Here is a 22,610-nt window from a genome sequence, read left to right as displayed (position 1 = left end):
CAGGACCTCTGCCTGCTCTTATTTGGCCTGCTGGCTCTTTCCCTTTGCCCCGGGCAAATTCTCCCCACACGAAATACTACAACTACTGCTGCTCCTGCCCCCATTTTGTCCTTTTGCTCCTCCAAACTGAACCAAGTGTTCTTAAACAGGCAGTGACGTCGACTTCAACCGTATTCATGCTCTTACACTTCAAGGATCATTTATTGTCATTCTGCAACACAGAGTTGCACAACGAAATGCGGTTGTAGTCCATTGATTGCATCAGGAGGGATGGAAACGGCAGCAGCAGAAACACCAGTGAATGAATTCTCTTGGTAGATAATAAGGACGGCATCTTGACATTAAAAATTCAACATCAGGGAAACATTGTCTATCAAACTCCGAATTTATAAGTTGTGACGTGTAGAGTTTTCCTTGTAATCTTATAATATATCAGAGGGAAATGTGGATATTCCCAACAGCCTCATCTTTTTCACTGGCATTTTTTTCTCTTCAATATTCAGTGCCCGTGCTCATATTTCAACTTTGGATAAATGACAATGACTTTTTTGAGTTTAAAAACTTAAATGTAATGGATTGTGGCTTGTGAAGTAAAAATAGAGAAGCTCAAGCCTGTGAAAAATGGAGACTAACAGGAAGCTTGTCAGAGGAGCCGGGCCTGCTCACGCTATCAGTATTTCATGGAACAGCTTTGTGAGCGGAGCTGGCAGGCACAAATTTTTATAGACAAACAAGAGTGAGATGCATTTACTAAATAACACGAGGATGAATGAGCGTGGGGCGGGAAGACGGGATATACACATGCAGATTTGATAAAGAAGAGCGACAGCATTTATAAAAATGTGATTTGATGGAGCAGGAAGAGTGAGAGCTCAATACTCAGGTAAGTGTTTCTGAAATGAGATAAGAGGGAAGAGTAAGAGCAGGATGTGCAGGTGGGCATTTAATACTTTTGATAAGACGTGCGAGACTCGCGGGGTGGCGGGGGGGAGTGACTTTGAACAGGTTTCTGATGATATCTGCCTGATGTCGCGGCGATATCGTGAAACACAGACTAGTGTTGTTAAATTCCATTTCAGTCTACAGGGAGCTGCAGATAGACTGATGTGTGAGCTGATATATGAAGTCAACAGTGAGGAGTTTTACTAAATACATCCGGTTGTCAAGCTTCAAGATTACAGCCACCAACTGACGTTGATTATTACAATAATAAATAAAAACAACAAACATCTGATAACAAGATATCAGCCGACGTCTTTTTTGGTTTTTACATCAGCACAAACATGAAAAAATGTCTGAGTTACGATAACGTGTTTGGCAGTTGAACAATGTACTTTGATATCTAAGATGACAGTAACAGTAAATGTGAGAGAATTTGAATCACATTGAAATTCAAACCTACTATAATTAATCATTTTAAAATAAAAATGGATCAAGTGACGAAAGTGAAAGGGGTCAATCATACTCACGACGGACCAAACAGACAATTATCACCCAACTCTGCAGCTCTGTTTTCCTGCAGCAACCGACTCCGCAGGGAGGAGGAGTGATTATTGGACTTTAACATTATTCTGGAGGTGAGAAACACGACTTGGAATAAATGCTAAAGTTGCTCTTCGTCTGCTAGATGTGTAAATAGGCAACTGCGATGTGTTCGCCATCACGACTTAAAAGGTGACAATTCGTCGGTGTTGTGTTCACGGCTTGTTTGTTCCAGGGTTTCTGCCAGAGTCTAGAAACCCCGTCGGGCCCAAGCACGAATGTATTTTTAAGATGTTTTTAAACTAAAATATGTAATACATGTAGTGAATTCCTAAAGTGTTGTGTGTTTAACGTTAGCGAGTGTCAGTGTGCAGTCGAGAGAGAGTGTGTGTGTGTGTATGTGACTAACAGTGAGTATGAAGTTACCAGTAACATTATAGCTGTAAACGTAGCAGTGCAGTGTGTGTACAGTTTGTTTGTGAATACATGCTACAACTCCTCAAGACCCAAGCCAAGTACCCGTGGCTTGCTTGTCCTCTGCTGATTAAAGTGAAGGTGGTTAGCCCTAAAGCTAATGGCTGAGGCCCCTCACTTAAGGTGGACTGGCCTTTAAGGTGGACCAGCTATTCATATTTTAGTGACAAGCCACAAAAAATGCAGAAGCCGGGCCTGACAACAGTTCTGGTGGAAACTTTGTCTTCTGCTCTGAAGTGGCCAAAAAGGAGTTATTGCAGGTTTAAATTATGACATAAAACTAAACAATATTTAATAAAACATTTTTTAAAAACTGCATTTAATACTGAGAAAAAAATAAATAAAGGGCAAGTGTATGTAATATTTCGGGGGGATCTATTAGCAGAAACGGAATATATTTATAGTAATCACCTGAAACTAAGAATCATTGTGTTTTCGTTAGCTTAGAATAAGAGATTTTTATCCACATAGGGAGCAGGTCTTCTTCACGGAGTCAGCCACGTTGCTCCGCCATGTTTCTACAGTAGCCCAGAACAGACAAACCAAACACTGTCTCTAGAGAGAGCCTTTCACGTTTTGATGTTACCTGAAGGCCAGTGTACTTCTCCGATATGCTTGTGAAACTGCGGTAACGTGAGCCGCAGAGTGAAAACCTGACCTCCGTTGCTCCTAAAGTAGTGTTATTATGGTATGGATGGCCTCTGAGCGAGGTGGACAGTGTTACCATGGTTTTGCACTCGGTGGTTCACGTTACTGCAGTCTTGGAAAGGGAGGAGTGAGCGGAAGGGTACTCAGTTGGTTGCAATCTGCAACCACACCACTAGATGTCACCAAATCCGACACACTGTACCTTTAATTAATTTTTTGTTTTGTTGTTTTTCTGCTGACCTACAAACCAATATCAGTTTATCTGTGATCATTTTATATCAGGCAACAATAACAGCGTACTAATGGATCAATCAAGCTCACTCGTTTGGCAGAAATAAAGCTTTATGACTATATCCAAGATATCTCCACATTATAGAATATATGGGTTTAGTCATCTTGCCCTTTGAACTGCTAACCACACAGTGTCATCTGACTCTTGTGCTAAAGTTGCACTGCAATCAGATTAGATTGGAGTCTCATTGTCTCAAGAGCTAAATGCATTTCTTTCCTGAAAGAAAGGGCTTTTGTTTTAACATCCCAAAAACAATACAATTCTTGCAAATCTTTGTTTTCTTTGACATGTCAAACAACTGAATATTAATACAAAATAATGCCTGTCAGCGGCTTCGATTCAAAAAGGCATCAGCTAAAAACAAACCATGGCAGTGCTCAAGTTGAAATTCCTCCACTGAATCCAAGTCTGTTTTGAACGTATTCCAGCTCTAATATTCTGATGCTCATTTGACTGCCAGCACATGTCAAGGTGGTTGTTTGCTAGCAACAGGAGCTCCACTCTCAGCCATGACTGAGAAATAAAGATATTCTGTGTTGCTTTGGATATAAGAAACAAATCCAAGATAATATTTTAGTTTGTCTTTGATATTTTCAGTTTAACCTTTATCCATAATTAGCTGTCTGGGGATTGTGTTTCTGTGCAGATGTTAACGGATAGTTCAGGCTGTCTCTCATCAAACAGCTGGCAATCGATTCGAGCGAAAAATCTTCTCGTCTTTCCTTGATTTTGGCGATACCAGTCGACACCAGACGTGATGAATAACTATCATCAAACATTTTATTTATTTATAATTTATATACCGATGGAGGAGGCGGTAGACCAGTAACCTTGTGTTCTTCAATAGAGTCTGGTGGCTTTGGCAAGAGCATAAAAAACGACTTCAGATTGTATAGCTGTCTGACGGCAAGGTAAATCTGTGAAAATATTCTAAATATACACTTAAACTGATATTTATATACTATATCAATGCAATATAAATTCAAATCAATATATGTATTAATGATGGCTATTATAAAATGTCACCGCCACTATGTATCGTCTCATCTCTGAAGTGTTTTTCATCTTGGAAAGGCAACATGATGTGGTCTGTGATCAGACCTATTTAGTGTGGAAGACCAGCTGTTCACATCTGGCTGCTTTCTTGATTCAATCAAATCAATGATCAGCATGGAAACGCAGTAACAAATGCCATCGAGTGACGGGCAAATGAGAACAGAGTGTGTTTTAAGAAACTGAGTGTGAACTATATCCAATTGTTTTTGAGTGGATTTGAACCTATATTTAAGAATAATTGACCACTTAAACGTCAATAGCCTCATGAATGACGCGTTGAATAAAGCAGGGGATGCTTTAGGTCAGTGCTACCTTGTGATTGACGTGATTGAAGCACAGCGTTGTCCGGTCTGAGAGTTGTCCGTGTTTTCGTCTAACAACTTTAACCCTTTCACAGTGCGTTTTCTGTTCATGAAAGTTAATTGTAACCTTTCAGCGTTCTGTTGTACTTAGCTCCACCCTCTTGTGTCACTTCTGGTTTCAAACAACCAAGGTGGCGACGGCCAAAAAGCCAAACTCGAGGCTTCAAAACCGCAGTCCACAAACCAATGGGTGATGTCGCGGTGACTACGTCCACTTCTTATATACAGTCTATGGTGTGAACATGAAGTAAAGTATTTTATAGGACCAACTTTGTGGTCGAATGGATCACGGATAGTTTTGCACTACAGTTGTGCACTTAACTGGTCCGGATCTAATAAATATCCAGACTTTAGGTCTGAAGATGAAGTAAAACTACAGTGAGATGAAAGCTAAAAGCCAACACCTCTACCAGGCTGCACAGCAACTCTATAATCTCGCATGAAGTAGGTAGAGACTGAATTGTCATTGCACAATATTAATTAACAACAGTGTGCAAAATCACTCGTAATCACTTACTGATGCCGCTTTTAAATTATGCCATATATAATTAAAACAACTCCTACTAAAAGAAAATACAGTGAGTGTGTTCGACTGGCTGAGATCGTGCTATGACTTTAAATGTGAGACAAAATGGCAGATAACCTGGAAACATCTAAAAACAAACAGGTTTCCTGTCGACAAGTCCTCCAAATTAAACTTATCGTCTGAACTGGCAGCCCAATCAGCAAGACGAACATGACTGTGTCAGAGTCTGTCATGTTGTTCACCCATCCATCAGCCCCGCCTGGCAGCCACACACCAGTTTGTGTGATTGCTTTTGCCGTCGCTAGTTCATAAGTGAAATGAGCCAATCGCAAACACAAACCATTTGTTAGACTGTTGGGTAATCAGCCAAAGTAATGAAAAGGTGCCGAGATTCTGCGGCTTTGCAAATTTGAGGAACCAAATCACAGCGGTGTGCGAGGTACATTTGGCTTTAATAAATAGTGTGCACTCCCAGCACAGTGAGGAAAATTAGACTTCACATGGAGGAAAACATTATGAAAAAAAGTTAAATTCTTAGGAATTAAAAGCCCAATTATTTGATTATATTTGAGCAATCGGATTTAATTATGATTCAATAATGTTTACAGAGTAGGCTTTAAGGCCTATTTGTATCAGTCAGTAGTTAGAAGCCAGTTAGAAACAGACCCCGCATGGAATTACACATGTTCCAAGGATTTGGTGTGCAGAGGCATTCATAATAAATGAGACACCTTCAAAGTAAAAGAGGATGCAAAGTGAGTATGGCGAAGCAAGGTTAGGCACGATGCAACCTCGCAGTCATGGGATTTAGTGCTGAAATAATGCCGATTAATCATTTTGTTAACTATTTTAAGAAATTATGAGCAAAAATGCCAAACATTTGTAGGTTCCAGCTTCTCAAATGAGCTTTTTTTTCCCTCTGTTTTATATCACTGTAAATCTAATATCTTTGGTCGAACCCAACGAGCGATTGAAGACATGACTTTGGGGCTCTTGGATATTGCGATGTGCATTTATCACCAGCGTCTGACATTTCATAGACTAAATGATACATTGATTTAGAAAGAGAATAATACAAAAGTGGAACCAAATGAAAAGAGCATAATAGAAATAAAACACCCTGTCAGTGCTTTATTACAGCGGTAATAGTCTTCTTCACAGACATGAAGACTACTATGTCAACCAGATTACACCAGTGGACAGGTGTCTCTGCTGCACGTCCCCACCGTGGTAATTCTATTTTCCCAGACCTATATTCAAAATGATGACATTACCTCCACTTTTCATAGAATCCAATCTCATCCAATTCACTTTTGTACATTTAATTTTTTTTTTTCCCCCTCAACATCTGTCCTCGCAGCACCAGTCAGTCTCCTCCCAAATACAGCTACTGTTGCTTAGTAACCGCTGATGACTGCATGCATACATAAATATTTATACTGAACTAATTAAAATGCTCTTAAATATATAAATCGTCATGAAAGCAACATGGAATAAATGTGTCAAAATGTCAAAACCTGTTTAAAAATTTGCATGAAAAAGAAGCTAGAGTCAAACAGCAATGCTACTGCGAGCTGAAAAAGATATGTAAATATATTTAACACATTACTTTACCCAGCACCTTCAGGTTTATTTCTACACATGTTAAATGAAGTTGCACTCTTACGAGACTTGTCTGAGGCCGACAATGTCCCAGATCCAGCTGGAACTGAATCTGGCATCTGTGTCTTTGATTTGATGTCATTAAATTGTAAAGAAGCGCTACAAACATTGGAAATATGACATCATCTTTAGTTTCACAGCCTGTCTATACCATAGACTCTAAATATAGATGGACGACGTGTCTTTAACTCCTCTCACTTTACAAAAGTGAAGCCAAAATATCTCAGATACCGGAGCTGCAATCTTAATATTGTGACATCATCTGGAGCCAGAGCCTGCGCAGTATCTGGAACCGCGGTATCAAAGTCCCACCCAGATACCCACCAGAGGCGAGCACGGCTGCAGTTTGTTAGTGTGAGCTAGGCTTGTCGCGGTAGTCGGTGATACACCAATTACGTTACTTACCGATCGCCCTTTTGTTTTTTTTATATAGAAATAAAAAACAGTTAGTTAATTTTGGCGTATCAGCGGCGTGTTATCAATACATAGTTGGACAACAAACGCTACAAACCAAAAGTGAAAGTGTCTGTTATATACAGAGTCTCAGCTCAGAGCGAGTTCTCACACGGGATGAGAAAGAGAGAGTTGACAGACAAGACGATGGCGTAGGATTTGGTGTCAAAGCAAAAAGCAAAAGCGTCTATTTGGCAATATTTCAGATTTAAACACAATACTAGAAAGGGAACCATAACGTTAATGAGGCAATCGCTGTGCGGAGGATGTAGCGTTCACAGCCGGTGTGCACGGCGCAGCGTCGACAGGTGGAAACCTGCGGCCTCGTAGCTAAAGCTGGACCGGAGAGGCCAGACACACCGCCACCCGACATTAAAGATCAAAGTAAGCAATTTACAGATACTGAGCGTAATCTTTTCTTGTAAAATGTCCGGTGTAATCGGTAACACCCTTTTTATAGCATCAAATAACTTATTAAAACCAAACTTATCAGAAAAATGAACACTTGAACATACAGTACATCAGCGTGATAAGAAGTACCTAAAATGACAGAAACTATCTTTGGGAAAAAATGTATTTGACATGTACTTTGACTTTTTAGTTTCGCCCATTTCCTATCCGCTAACATGGAGGGGGGCGATCCAGATGTTTTGGCATCACCTTTGGGAAGCTGTCATGTCGTCCATCTTTCTATACAGTCTATGGCCTGAACTAAAAAAAACACTGTTCTGGCTTTTAGTACCATGTCTACTCAGTGCTGTGGACAAACCACTGCAAGCTCTATGTAATGCGATGCCCGCTGATAAACAAATTTGTGTTCATAAACACTGCCCCGGTATCTAGATGCATCAGTGCTCGAAAACATTACCCTACCAGCCATATATCTGTACAAGACCCCGCAAACAGAAAAAAAAAAACACAGGCCGACAGCAGTAAATAAAGAGACCAAGTCAGTCAGCAGTATTTTCTGTACTCTCGGCCTGGCAGGCTTTAACCAATTAACATGCAAACAGGCATCGCCTGCTGTCTGAGAGCACCAGAGGCTGAACTCTGCTTCAGTCCTACTGCTGATTGCGTTGAACCATATTTACAGTTGCCATCGCTGTGTTCATGCAGAGCAAAGGACATTCCAATAAAGAGAGAAGCTTGTAATCTGCAGATATATTTACAACTGTCCTGCACTGACCACTCATGAGGATAATGAGACATGTTTTTGTTTTACACTTCACTTTTCCTACCCACCTATAGCTACTGAGGGCCACGTGTCGAACCACTCGTGCACACGTTTGCAGCTAAAAAACAGAAACTGGAGTGATTTGGATGTAAAAGATAAGGCAATGTTTTGGTGTGGGTTGGCAGAAAAAGGACAGTGCAAATAAACGGGCCAAGGTCTGAAATGCATTGTTGTGTGACACGTCAATAAAAGTTAACGAGGGTGGACACTTTGACTAGTGCCCCGCGACATATTTAATTCACTAACGTCTGCACATTTGTAATTAATAGACCGACACACAGCCATGCTCAAATTCACGCCTACATGTGCTATATGGGCAATTTACTGGAATAAACACTTAGAACTGCAGGAAACCTGCACAATCAGTTTTATTCACTCAAGGCCTATTATGTCCTATGGCTAAATGGCTTTCTGGTCTGTAGGGGCGGATGATTCTGGTGGAGAAACCTGCATCCCTGATTCCTGGCTTCTGACTGAAAAACCTGACTGTAATAACATCAAATCTCCACTTAATCATCATTATGACTACGCTAATCAGTTCTCCACAAGAAAAGAAAAACATACCACCAAACAAGACCATACATCAGACCGGCACATACTTCGCAAAGAGTCAAGGCCGCGCCCCCTTTAGGGGGAAAGAAAACTGAAGATCCTATATACTTGAGAGCAATTTTGATGAGTCTGTATGCATTCATCTCTTTTTAAAGAAATGTTTATGCACTTGTCTTATAATTATTTTGCAATCATGCTTGAACCTGAGCGCTGGTGATACCTTAATAAATGAAGGTTGGTCGCCGCCATGTCCCTTCAGTCCTCCCCTGTCCAACACAGTGGCCGGATATTGCTTATCCAGACATCTCTACATATCTGATTGAATCCTGTTAGGTTAAGTGTTGTCTGTAAATAACCAATGTGTTAATGGCCAACTGTTTGGCGACAGACAACAGTGTGATGCTGCTATAATGTTAATGTATGACTGTATTACTGCAGCAGCCTCCCACTCAACGTCAGCTAGCCATGCTAGTCACTGTCACCAGCATCATTTAGCACACTGACAGTGAATATTCACGTATCGTATGAGCCTCAGATCTCAGTGTGAAAGCCTCGCTTCACACTACACAACAGCTTTTCAGCATCCTCTCTCCGATGACAGCGAGTTTCTTTCCCCCAAAAGGGAGCGCAGCCTCGGAGATGACGCCATGCTGGTCTGGTCTATAGCTTGGAGCCATAAAGACCATGCTGGTCTGGTCTATAGTTTGGAGCCATAAAGCCATGCTGGTCTGGTCTATAGCTTGGAGCCATAAAGACCATGCTGGTCTGGTCTATAGCTTGGAGCCATAAAGACCATGCTGGTCTGGTCTATAGCTTGGAGCCATAAAGCCCCTCTAGTAAATATTTTTTAGGACACAGCAGGGGAACAGATCAGCTGTTTTTGATTTATTGTTGGTGCAACCAACGACACAACTTTTTGCGGTTTGTTTAAAGTAGAAGTTTAGAGACATGTTTCAACTTCTCTTTACTCTGTTACAGTCTATGAGGGACACAGGATTGTTTGAGGTCAAGAGAGCCTACTCTGGATGACGTATTGCCGGTCTGATGTACAGTATGTACACCAAAATGCAAGGTATACAATACTGTATTGTTTAACAGTTTCAAAAAGACCCAGTATCAGCTTAAACAGAGTGAAGGGTTGCTCTGTTAGCCCCATTAAAGGAGAACTGAAGTTATCTTGAACCTGAGCCATGATGTTCGGAGGTTGTGTTCAATCATTGCGATGGTCTAAACTTGCAAAATAAGGCTCAGGTTGCAAATAAAGTCTGTGAAAACTTCACCACATATTGAGCCCCCAGACAACACACTGGCAGAATTCATGCTGCATAACACCAGCAATAATACATTTTCATTACAATCTCAAGTTTGTAAAAAATGACTTTTATGTTGTGTCTTTAAAAAAGTTACAGTTGGCTCCTCATATTTCCCCCCGGCAACTTGTTCCAAAGTTTAAGGGCCCTCTCTGCAGAAAAAAATGCTTGATCATCTCGTCTTTGATCTCGACTTTGAAACATACAGAAGAGCTCTGTTTGAAGACCCCAAACAATACTTGTGAATAGATGAAGAGAACGCACTCTCTGTCCTAGTCTTCCTCTGTCCTTAATTTGTATAAAATATTACCCGTTTCTTCAAATCATGAATCTGAAACCCCTAAAAGAAGAGGAACACAGAGGAAAGAGGATGGATAAAAGAAGTTGAATTCAACTTATGTCTTTTCTACAGCTGCAATGATTAATGGATTAGTTGTCAACTATTAAATTGCTCGCCAACTATTTTGATTACCAATTAATATATCTAATGCGTTAGATTATCATTTTGCTTTTACTTTTACTTGTGTGATTTCCCCTTTTATATATACAAACATATTTTATGTGCACTGTTGAAGGAACCTGAGGCCAAAGATTTTCAATGTCAATGACTGCTTTGCTGGAATTGACAAGTAAAGAACCTTGAACCTAATCGGATTGAGTCATTTTCTTAAAGAAAAGAAGTCTAAAGCCTCTGATTCCAGATTCTTAAATGTGAATATTTTCTGGTTTCTTTACTCCTTTATGATAATAAACTGAATATGTTTGAGTTGTGGACAAAACAAGACATTTGAGGACGTCATCTTGGGCTTTGGGAAACATTTTTCAACATTTCTTTTGACATTTTATGGACCAAACAACTTATCGATTAATTGAGAAAATAATGAACAGATTGATAGACGATGGAAATAATCCATTAATTACAGCCCCTAGTCTTTTCAAAAGTTGCATAGTGTCAGTTCAAAGTAAAGTTTTACATAATTATTAATTAAAGATGAAGGAAGTGTGAGGGAACGGAGGCAGAATATGTGCAACAAAAAGATTGTATAATCCTCCTTGCAAAGCGGGTTGGTCAAGTTTAATTTAAGAACACTGGAACAGATACAAACAGTAGAAAATTAAATCCCGGACCCAGTCACAACAAATTGTGCGGATTAATTTGATTTGCTATCACACATGAGTGATTAACTGCAGAGATGTCGAGGAGATAAAAATTCAGTTCAGACACAATCACATGAGGGGGATTTGTCTTGTTGTGATAATCTCACCCTGTAATGATGTTTTCTTCTTTTATTAAAGAATTAGAGGGGTTGCATCTGTCATGGAATAGCAATACACTGTTATCGTGCTCCAAATATAGATCTTCTGTCTGGCTGAAGACATACGTGGCTTATGAAACCCAATGTCAAAAATGAACATGACATTTTCAAGATGAAAGATCATTATATAAATCACATGAATAATGTCAAATTCAATGAGATGTGAATGTATGCATGGTTAATGATGTTTTGATGTGATCCATTATGCAAACATTTCTCATGTTTTAATAACCAGGACACCGTCGAGGAGTCGAGGGGTTGATTTCACATGAACGCCACACTTTTTAATAAGTCTTCATCTCCTAAATGGATGTGTGTAGCGTAAGAGATAATACGGAGGGTGTCAGCTTCCCTGTTAGGCTTGCACAGAGTCATATCAGGACTCGAGCATTCGTATTCACGCGCTGTTTGTGTAAAACAAACAATGATGAATGCATTGTCCGGGACGTTGTAAATCATCGTCGTGGGTGGTGCGGTAATCAACTGTCTCAGGTAATGTGTGCAGATCTTCATCACCCCCCGCTGTTAGATACCGAGGTACCGGCATTACTTCCCGGGCTCTGCACTGATAAACGCAGGTGATAACAGTGATTTTCTCCCTTTTCACAGCCGTGCCGCTGAGTCGTACAACTTCTGTTTGTGTGCACTGGATAGCAAATGTGTATGCTGATTGTTCCCAACGTTCCCGGGTTGTTTTATACATCTGAACTGGATTGTTAAATGCTGTAATGATGCTCATCTTATAGTATATACAGATGTCATTTTAGACTGAAGAGCACTAATGGAAGTTAAACAGAGGGCTGAGTGTAAGAGGGGAATTCAAATATTCAAAGTACACCAATAAACTATGATTTTAACAGTTCCTATAAAGCCAGATGACAGAGACGTATTTGCACTCCGTTCCCTCCCTCAGGCATACATTATGTTATATTGTAATAAGTGCCGAGATGCTTTAACCCCGTGAATTACTCCGAAGGTCAATAGTGAATGACGAGGGGAAAATCACTTAGCATACAAATCAATTACCCATAATGCAAAGAACCCGTGATGAATTGAGAAAAGGAAATGAACGTATTCATTTTCTTTAAGCTGGAGTCACATCAGGGGCACTGTGAGAGGAAGACTGAGTGGAGTAGAACGTACTGACAATGTGAACTATCATTCACATATGATTCAGTGAAGAGGGTTGGTGCAAAGAAAGGTTGCAATTTACCTTTTTTTATTCACCTTTTCCCAACCTGCCTCACTCTATGATGTGTTTTTAAACAAAATGTGGATGTGGTTAATACATTTAACACTTTTCTGTGTGGTGGTTAAAGGTGCAGTGTGTTGGATTTGGCGGCATCTAGCGATGAGGTTGCAGATTCCAAACAGCGGAAACTTCTCCCGTGTGCCAAGTGTGTAGGAGAGCCACGGTGGTCGACGCCAAAATGTCAAAACGTCAAAACGTGAATGACCCTATCTAGAGCCAGTGTTTGGTTTGTCCGTTCTGGGCTACTGTAGAAACATGATGGAGCCACATGTTGGACTCAGTGAAGCAGACCCGCTCCCTATGTAGATATGAAGGGCTCATTCAAAGGTAACGAAAACACAATGATTCTTAGTTTCAGATGATTATACACTAATGACAACATAGTTATGAATATTATATTCCATTTCTGCTTATAGATTCCCCAAAATGCTACAAACTGGTCCTTTAACATGTGATTAAATGTGAGTGTATTTTGGGAATTTATATTTAACACACTTAATAGATCCCAATCCTCAGCATTTTTTTGTTTTATTTACTTATATATACCGTGTATATTGTATGTGCTTGAGGCGCATATTCGTACATATTTCTTATATTTCTCATTTCTTATTTTTATTATTTGTTTATATTCTCTACATATCTTGTTATAAATTTTAGCACTTTGTAAATTTGACATACTCCTTTATTTAAATTTTTCTTATATTCCTAATGCTTATATAAGAGCAACTGTAACGTCCCAATTTCCCCAACCGGGGATCACTTAAGTATTTCTGATTCTGATTTCTGCTGTCTCCAAGTGGCCAAAAAATCATTTTTTGCCTGTTTCTCGATTCGACACAGCAGAAACTGAATAAACAATTGTATGCTATGTATGGCTGATGTGTAATAACTCTGGTATCTTGTTATATCTCCAGTAGCATTGAATCTTGGCGACTGCATAATGAACTGCACAACACGGCGTTTATCTCATTTGTATCAAGACAATCAGATGGATGAAGTTGTGTCACACATCCTGTGCCCGGCAGCTCACTGTGAATACTGCAGATGACTCATTGCTCTAATTGGTTGGAGTGTTTCAGTGGTGCAGCAGTGTTTCCATCTCTGGGGAGGCCAGATGTTTCTCACAGCGAGACCATTCACAAGACTTGTGGCATTGTGAAGCTAACAAGTAGGCAGAAAATACAAATCATGAACTGGTCGAATTCAATCATATCAATGTTTCTGTTTTACATACGCACAGACAGAAGGTTGGGTAATTGGTGCATCCTTCCTTTATTGTCAGCGTTGACATCAATGCAACATCCATGTTTATGTTCAGATAGAGCTCTCATGATGACACTCAGAAAAGCCCTCGGCTGCAGTGGTTCATTAAAACCAGTAAAATCTGTTTTGAGGTTTTCAATTGAGTGTGTTTCAGTTTCTATATCATCGGATGAAGATACCATGAGTGCACCAAACACCTAGAAAAGGCTGAAAGGCACATCAACATTGAAGTGAACTTTATAGAATAAACTGATTTCTCAATACTATTCATGGGCTGCATTTTTCAGCAATAGCTATTGAATGTGTATCCTCCTATTACTGCCTTTCAATATAGTAGTTCTCATTGTTACTACTGGGGTTCACCTTTTCTATGTAGGATTCAATGTGCATACCCACACATAACAGTGAGCAATATTCAGTATGCATATATTAGGGCCGTCAATCACTCAAAATAGTTAATTGCGATTAATCACACATTTTGTATCTGTTCAAAATGTACCTTAAAGGGAGATTTGTCAAGTATTTAATACTCTTATCAACATGGGAGTGGACAAATATGCTGCGTTATGCAAATGTATGTATATATTTATTATTGGAAATCAATTAGCAACATTTAGAAAAGTGCATTTAGAAAGAACATTTTGTAGGCTACAGTTTAAAGTGAAATGCATCAATCTGGTGCACTTTGAAAGCAAAATTAAGAGGCTAGATCTCTGAAGAACTCTGTGCTCTTGTAAACAATTTAATCATAAGTACATTGGTTCTATAGATATGAATGGTGATGACACAGCAAGAAAAGTCACACCCAGAAAGCATGGTAAACGAGACGGGGTATGTGTTGGGTCGGGTGGGTTTGCCGGCATCGCTACAGCGGGGCAAAAGCGCACTGCTGTAAAAGAAATGGGTGGGCTAGATTTATAACACGAGACAAACAACAGCGTTATTGTGAAACGGGATGTGGCGCAATAATTGTTTAATGTCTTTTATCTCATTTTCATAATTGTTGGAAATCAAAAAATAGAGTGCTAGAGGGCTAAAACTCAAATGTGTGATGTAATCAAGTATAAAGTCTGGAACTGCTCCATGAATTAGTTTTTGGATCAATGACACTGAGAGCACCCAGAGGGGATGTTCTGAGTATATGGGTACATTTTCTGTTTCACAACTGAGAAGACTATTAAAATAAATAAAACACAAAATCAGTCTCCCATTCATCGTCTATGCAGCAGCTCCACACTTGATTATACTTTATGACATCATGAGACTTTATTCTCTGGTTTCTATCTTTGAGAAAGAGAACGAGAGAAAGAGAGAGAGAGGAGCTCATGTTCACACATATTGATTGAACTTCCCTCCACCATGGAAATAACATATTAGAATTTAGGTGGTGTTCCTCTTTAAGCTGCATTATGTAGCACTGTACTGTGTGGATGACTGAAAATAAAACACAATACAGCCTGCCCACTGATACCGGGTTATGGTTTGACATACCTGAAGACGGTGTGCCCTTTTAGCAGGCCCTGAGGTGCTTCTCTCTGTAGCTGCATACAAAGTTACACCTGAGAGGACCAGCAGCAAAATACGGCTGCAAATTATTTCATTAAATGATTCAAATATTGTCCAGAAACCCTCACAGGTACTGCATTTAGCATAGAAAATATGCTCAAATCATAACATGGCAAACTGCAGCCCAACAGGCAACAACAGCTGTCAGTGTGTCAGTGTGCTGACTTGACTATGACTTGCCCCAAACTGCATGTGATTATCATAAAGTGGGCATGTCTGTAAAGGGGAGACTCGTGGGTACCCATAGAACCCATTTTCATTCACAGATCTTGAGATCAGAGGTCAATGGACCCCTTTGAAAATGGCCATGGCAGTTTACCCTCGCCAAAATGTTGCATAAGTTTGGAGCGTTATATAACCTCCTTTGCGACAAGCTACTAAGACATGATTGGTACCAATGGATTTATTATGTTTTTTGGTTTCATATGATGCCAGTATCTTCACTCTAGCTTTAAAACTGAGCCCGCTACAACCTAAAAGTTCCAAGTTGCGTTAATGTGTTAAAGAAATGAGTGGCGTTAAAACTTAAAACTCTGTATTTTTGTAATTTTACTTATTGCATTGTGGCTTTCATAAGTCTGACCTGCGACTATTTGGCACCAGCATAGCTCCTCATAAGTACTTGCACCTGAAAGACAGCAGGCATGTGTGTCGAGGCCAACTGAGTGATGGTCAACGGGATGGGCTTTCCACTCTGGCTGAATTAGTAGCGGCCTGAGATGTGTCGCGGAGGGGAATGAATGTAAATTTGCTTGACACCTATTTCCCATAGAACACCCGTCTGCAGTGTCTAATTAATATCCCATAATTCAGATGCTCTTCTATTTGGTTTTGGTTCATGGGGGTGGATCTGTCTGGGTGTGCCACCCTCCTGTCCTCACCAGCATTGCTGAGTATTACTCCTCCAGTGGCAGCACAGATGACAAGCAGCTAAAGTGAAAGATTACACTACTGGCTAAGTGAGAACCATTAATGTGATTTTGGGATAATGCCCATTGATTAATACGGCCCTGGGGGGGCTTTGACATTGAAGGAGTGTGCTTGTCATCGCAGCTAAAAGCGAGGGAGCCTCAGATATCTGCCATCAGTACACAACAGCAGCAGAAAAAAACGCCACTGCCAACATTTTAATTTATTTTTTCCCCAAAGGTGAGACGATATGAGATCTAAGCTGAGTCTGAACACAAGATAAGGAATATTGCTCGCTGTGGGCCTGATTAAAGGCAGTATATTGAGAGTCAGACTACCAGTTCATAGAAAATGCTTTTTTTAGTGTCAGTCACGCAGGATCATTACACATCAGCCGCAGGGAGAACGGATATCAAGTTATCTTCAGTTTCATTCTTCAAGGTTTAAGAGCATCGGCAATCTCTCTTCATCAGCCTTCGCCAACCCAGCTGCTGCTGCTGCTGCAGACCGCAGTCGCCATCATGATGCCTTATCGCCGTATTAACGCTGTCTCCTCTCTCTCTGTGGTCTGCTGGGGAAGTACTATCTGGAAATATGTGACTGGCCAATTAAAGTCAAGTAGCGTTGAAACGATATCAGGCCTTTACTTTCTTTACTGTTGTTTACTTGGAGTTGCAGTAGGGTGACGTTGCACATTGGCAGCTCCAAAGTGTGTGTATTCGCAGGACCGTCATGTAAAATGGCAGCAGTAAAACCTCACAAGGCTTAATGACAAGAGGACAAAAAGAAGCCAGATTACTATGGTTGCTGAGATATCTTTGTCTTCATGTTTAGGAGGTTCGTGGGGAATTTTCACACTTAAAAAATCTTAATTTTGTCACTTTCCGTGGGAAAAGCAGACTCTCCTGCCAGTGACCGAACCAACGTCAGGGCTGAAAAAAACAGGTTTTTCATAAAAAGGATGGTCAAAGACTATGATTTGCAATAATGTGCATTTAGAAGCTATACCTTTTTCACAGCAGGGTTTCCGCCAGTGTATTGCGAGCTCGTCGGTCCTAAATTGACTCCCCACCGGGCCTAAGCATCGGGGAATTATATATTGATGTTAAGATGTTTTTTGTTTTACTAAAATGTAAGTGTGTGACTGACGGCGAGTATGAAGTTAGCAGTAACGTTATAGCATATATATGTGCAGGCTGTTCTCATGCACCGTTTGTAACTATACTTACGAAAAGTAAAAGCATTGTAATTCGTTTAAATATCCCATGAAATCATTTCATATGTAATCAACGTAACTGTGTACGATGGGTGATGGGTGGGTCAAAAAACACAGGAATTTAGCTCAGGAGACCGGTGTTCGTGTTCGTGTCCCGTGTGAAAACCAGAAGTCACATGTACAGTACATCTTGTGTTTGTTGTACCCATCCACCTTGTGCGTTTCATACCGGCGCTAAAGGGTGCCTTGTGAGGCGATATCAAACGCCGATGGCCGTGACAAAGCCCAAGTATGATCCTCTCGGAATGTAATGGGCTGTTTATTCATGCAAACATCCAACACCCATCCAACACCCTCCTCATCCAGGTTTCCCCTCAACTCGTGTCTGGAGCTCTCATTGGCTGTAACTCCCTGCCAGATATTTAGCATGCTAGATATCTGGGATGTGTCTGCGATGCACCGACGTGCCTTTGAACAGTTCAGTGCTCGAGCGCTGAGCCAACGCGGATTTGCCTCTGATCTGGGGCTTTTGTCGGGAGCTCCAAAAAATGTCGAATAGCAGAAAATCAGGGCTAAAGTCACGGAGTATGAACTAGGCATTAGTGACAAGACGCATCCATCCAAAAAAAAAAAAGACACTTGGCCGCCGGTCATAACCATTTTCCTGGCATATAGTATATTTATATTTCATATAAGTTCCCACAAATGTGACACAGCTCGCAGGCCTGTAACCAAGCAAGCTAAACGCCAGAGAACTGTAAAGTGTGTGTGTGAGTGTGTATGTTTGTAAGGACTAATTTGAGTTTTACATCTTGTGAGTGAGTGTTTTGTTTTTTTGTGAGCACATTTTGACTGGACCTCACTTCTTCAAAAAGACTTGGTTCAGGGTTTAATTTAGATTTTAAGGGTTGTTCCTGCTCGGCAGGTTTGTCGAGGAGTTTCTTCTCCATCAGCACAGCTGTCGAATCATTTAGGTTTTTATCAACTGGACAATGCACTGTTTTTAAAATAGTCATATATGATGGAGAAATAGAAACAAAGCCAACAAGATAAAGATAGAGATGTAGGTGGAGATGGAAATGGAAAGGAAAGGAAAGAAAAACCCTCAGCTATTCCGGGGATTCCTTTGAAGCCAGTTCAAACTGAAGTCTTTTATCAGAAAAGAGCCAGAGACTGTATTTTTCTCCCCCAGTTTGGATTCTTAATTTGAACAGGAAATTACAGCCTCTCCTGTTGACGTACAACAATGTATCTCGCACTGCTCCGGTATCATTTGGATGAGTCATCTGGTACGCACCATTTTTAGAGAATTTGTGAAAACTTGTTGTGTCTCTCTGCAAAACACAATTTCCTTGCAGGAAAATAAAGATGTGACTAAATACACTTCACTCGGTTGAAGATTATGATAATAGGTTCTATTACATAATCAGACGTGGCATCTTACATTGATGTATTAAAAACAGTTTATCTCAAACCTAACTGCCCGTTTGAATGTTGAGGATGTTCGCTCAACGCTGACCTTCAGACGTCCTCAACAACAGTAACGTGTCAGTACTGGAACATTCAGATATACTGAACTGGAGAAGCGGCATCACAACTTAAATGTCAACAGTATTTTCCAGCCAAGAATATCCTCCAACGGCTCATTCAACCATAGATCAGGTGAAGAGCAGTTTCCAGAATAAAGCACAGGTTTCCTCTTTTGGATGACTTTCACTTTCACATTTGATTTAAAACACTTTTTTTTTAAATAAAAATTCAAGATGCAGTTCCAGATACTTCAATCAATATAAGGTACAAAAGTAAAAATGGAGTTCAAGACTTTGCTGAATCTTTCAGCAGGGTTGTCAATCGATCGCAATCAATCTCTTGATTTCTGGGATTCGACAATGTTTTCTCTTGAAGGTATGCTAATACATGTCCTTATATAGAGTTTAGGGGTGTTAACTATGCTAATACATGTCCTTATATAGAGTGTAGGGGTGTTAACTATGCTAATACATGTCCTTATATTGAGTTTAGGGTGTTAACTATGCTAATACATGTCCTTATATTGAGTTTAGGGTGTTAACTATGCTAATACATGTCCTTATATAGAGTTTAGGGGTGTTAACTATGCTAATACATGTCCTTATATAGAGTGTAGGGGTGTTAACTATGCTAATACATGTCCTTATATTGAGTTTAGGGTGTTAACTATGCTAATACATGTCCTAATTTAAAGTTTAGGGGTGTTATCTATGCTAATACATGTCCTTATATAGAGTTAAGGGTGTTATCTATGCTAATACATGTCCTTATATAGATTTTAGGGGTGTCATCTATGCTAATACATGTCCTTATATAGATTTTAGGGGTGTCATCTATGCTAATGCATGTCCTTATATAGAGTGTAGGGGTGTTAACTATGCTAATACATGTCCTTATATTGAGTTTAGGGTGTTAACTATGCTAATACATGTCCTAATTTAAAGTTTAGGGGTGTTATCTATGCTAATACATGTCCTTATATAGAGTTAAGGGTGTTATCTATGCTAATACATGTCCTTATATAGAGTTTAGGGGTGTTATCTATGCTAATACATGTCCTTATATATGGTTTAGGGGTGTTAACTATGCTTATAATAAGTGAGTCAAGTGGGATTCATCATTCAGCACACCTGGGTAAGAGCAGATGTGGATGGTTTTGGTGCATCTGGAGTTAACAGAATATTTATAGAAAATATAAGAGAAATGGAAGAGATTATTTCTGCATTAGACCCGACGTCTGAGAGCACCAACACAGGTTTACAGGCAGATCCTGAAACAGCTGGGACTCCTACGCTTCCAAAAACATCAGTTTGTTTGATTTTCGGAGGAAATGCTGCTGATGGGAAGAGCAGTCGGGACACAGAGAGCAATCCATGTCAATCTAGGCCTGTTTGAGTGTCCCAACAGTAAGGCCCATTGGATTACACCATCTCTTCATCTCCGTTATTCTCTCCCCGGCTTGCCTCAGCTGGGGCTCTGTGTGTGACCTACAGCATTAAGGGCAAAGCAATAATTCCCTGTGCACTGTGTAGAGCCTGGAGCGACAGGATAGGCCTTCCCTTCGACACCAGCATGCAGGCCACAGCGCAGCGGGGCGGGGTGGGATGAGCAGGGTGGGGGGTCTACTGGGGGAGGGATTAGGGATACAGAGGTGAGAGAGGGAATCCAGGGACGAGTTGATGTTGTGAAAAGCTTTGATAAATCCAACATGAGGGCCACATAGACTGCCCTGGAGGTAACTTTAATCGCAAAGAGTAAATAAACAGAACAAACACACAGAACATGTTGCATGTTTCGGAGAACCAAACAAACAGACATCAAACAGACAGCAGCCATGTTGAAATGTTAGTCATTGAAATGTAAGTTGACCCCCAAAAACAATTGGAAAACTAGTGACGACCTACAATGGAGCTAATACAACATCGTACAACTCACTTCTTGATTAATTAATTATTCATTTTGCTTACATTTAATGTCTGAAAATGGTATTTCCTAAAGTCCAAGGTGACATAAAACAAAAAAAAGCAGCAACTCCACAAAAATTAGAAGCTTGAACCAATAAATGTTTGGCAATTTTGCTTGAAAAATGATTTAACAATTAATATAATCAAATAGTCAATAGCCCTGTGGAGTTGTATTGTTATCAGTCTAGCCATCAGTCCTCTTCTTGCATTTCTACATTTCTTCGCTCATCACCGCCACCAACTGTTGATCAGTGAAACAGCTTGTAACTGAGGTACGTTCTTTTCATTGGACGGACTCGGTCAATCTTTCTAAGTGCTTGCAGCGTTGACTGTTTCTTTACCTCTTAAAGTTGACAAAGTCCCCTCCTGCACTTGACTTGAGTTTTGTAAACCATAAATCTCAGCAACTAATGAAGTCAAGATACATTAAAGCATTTTTTGTGACCTTAGGATAGACTGAGTCGTTGCCACTTGAAATCTATAAGCTCTTGATGTTCTTGGGAGCTGGAAATTAATCTTTTTTCTTTTTCCCAAGACAGCATTCAACGTTAGTAATTAGGCCTACAATTAGCCTACTTTTTTAATATATACTGTGGCATGATTGCGTATGAGTCATGCTGCTAAAATTATAAAACATGCCTGTTATCAAAGGAAAAGGAAATATAGTTTCTTCCCTTTAGGTTACAATAACACAGAATATGCTCAGTGCCTCTAGCTAAATCGTGGTTATTACTGAGATAGTAGAAGTTAGCTGTGCCTGCATGAGAGGAAAATATTAGGTGGTGGTTAGGAGGTGTTCAAATCTGGCGTGTGTCTTCCAAAATGTTCTGGTAATGTAGAAAAGAAAACCGAAATAAAAATCACAGGAGCAAATGAAGAAGATCTAAACGCGCTGCGAATCAAATCCAGGTCAACTTTCCATCAACATGAATATATTAACTGAATGTGAACTGCACACCAAATACATTGTAGATGTGAGAGACACAGCAGGCCTCTGCAGTGACATACAGCTGAAACATATGTGAGGGCATCTGTTCTATTCCTGCAATCATCACTTGTTTCGGGGTTACAGTTTTAAGCAGTGCTTGAAGAGGAAGAAAATAGGTGCCAATACTTCCCTTATTCACATGTTGGCATGTGTATCGGACGGTATCAGCAATCAGTATTACATTCTGATTTTCTACAGTGAATAAAATATACTAAGAGATATTGAGTTTGGGGGTCCTCCCCCAAGACAATTTGAAGGTTTTTTGATTTAAAACTGCAATGTTACATCATTATTATTACTAAAGATAACACCTAAAAGGTTTAAAGATAAAACTTGCCATAAATAGTTAAATGATTATTTTATTATTTACACATATCACAGCCTTCACCTGAATATTTAATTGCTCTGGCAATGTTTTCCCTCTGAAATCATATTATGTAAATCAAAAGAGAAGATTCAGATTTTTTTCAAATAATGTTTCATTAATTATATTTGTTCGCAAATTTAAAAAAAATGTACGACAAACAGTTCACTAATTATTTTACAAAAAGGACG

The 22,610-nt window shown here is 39.9% G+C and overlaps 1 protein-coding gene and 1 long non-coding RNA gene across 4 annotated transcripts in view; one reads left to right on the top strand and one right to left on the bottom strand.

The window, feature by feature from the left end:
- tmem132e (transmembrane protein 132E) overlaps positions 1-22,610 on the bottom strand; it is a 451,229-nt gene that overhangs the window by 270,685 nt on the left and 157,934 nt on the right. The gene's annotated exons all lie outside the window — the stretch shown is intronic.
- The window catches only part of LOC141752250 (uncharacterized), a 423,479-nt gene continuing 409,990 nt past the window's right edge, over positions 9,122-22,610 (top strand). Inside the window, exon 1 of the long non-coding RNA XR_012590195.1 lies at positions 9,122-9,135. This is a non-coding gene — a long non-coding RNA (uncharacterized LOC141752250). The remainder of the gene's footprint in view (positions 9,136-22,610) is intronic.

The sequence above is a fragment of the Sebastes fasciatus genome, chromosome 16, assembly GCF_043250625.1.
Source record: "Sebastes fasciatus isolate fSebFas1 chromosome 16, fSebFas1.pri, whole genome shotgun sequence".
Classification (NCBI taxonomy): Eukaryota; Metazoa; Chordata; class Actinopteri; order Perciformes; family Sebastidae; genus Sebastes; species Sebastes fasciatus.
The sequence above is the reverse complement of the archived record's forward strand: the minus strand, read 5'-3'. Positions and strand labels throughout refer to the sequence as shown.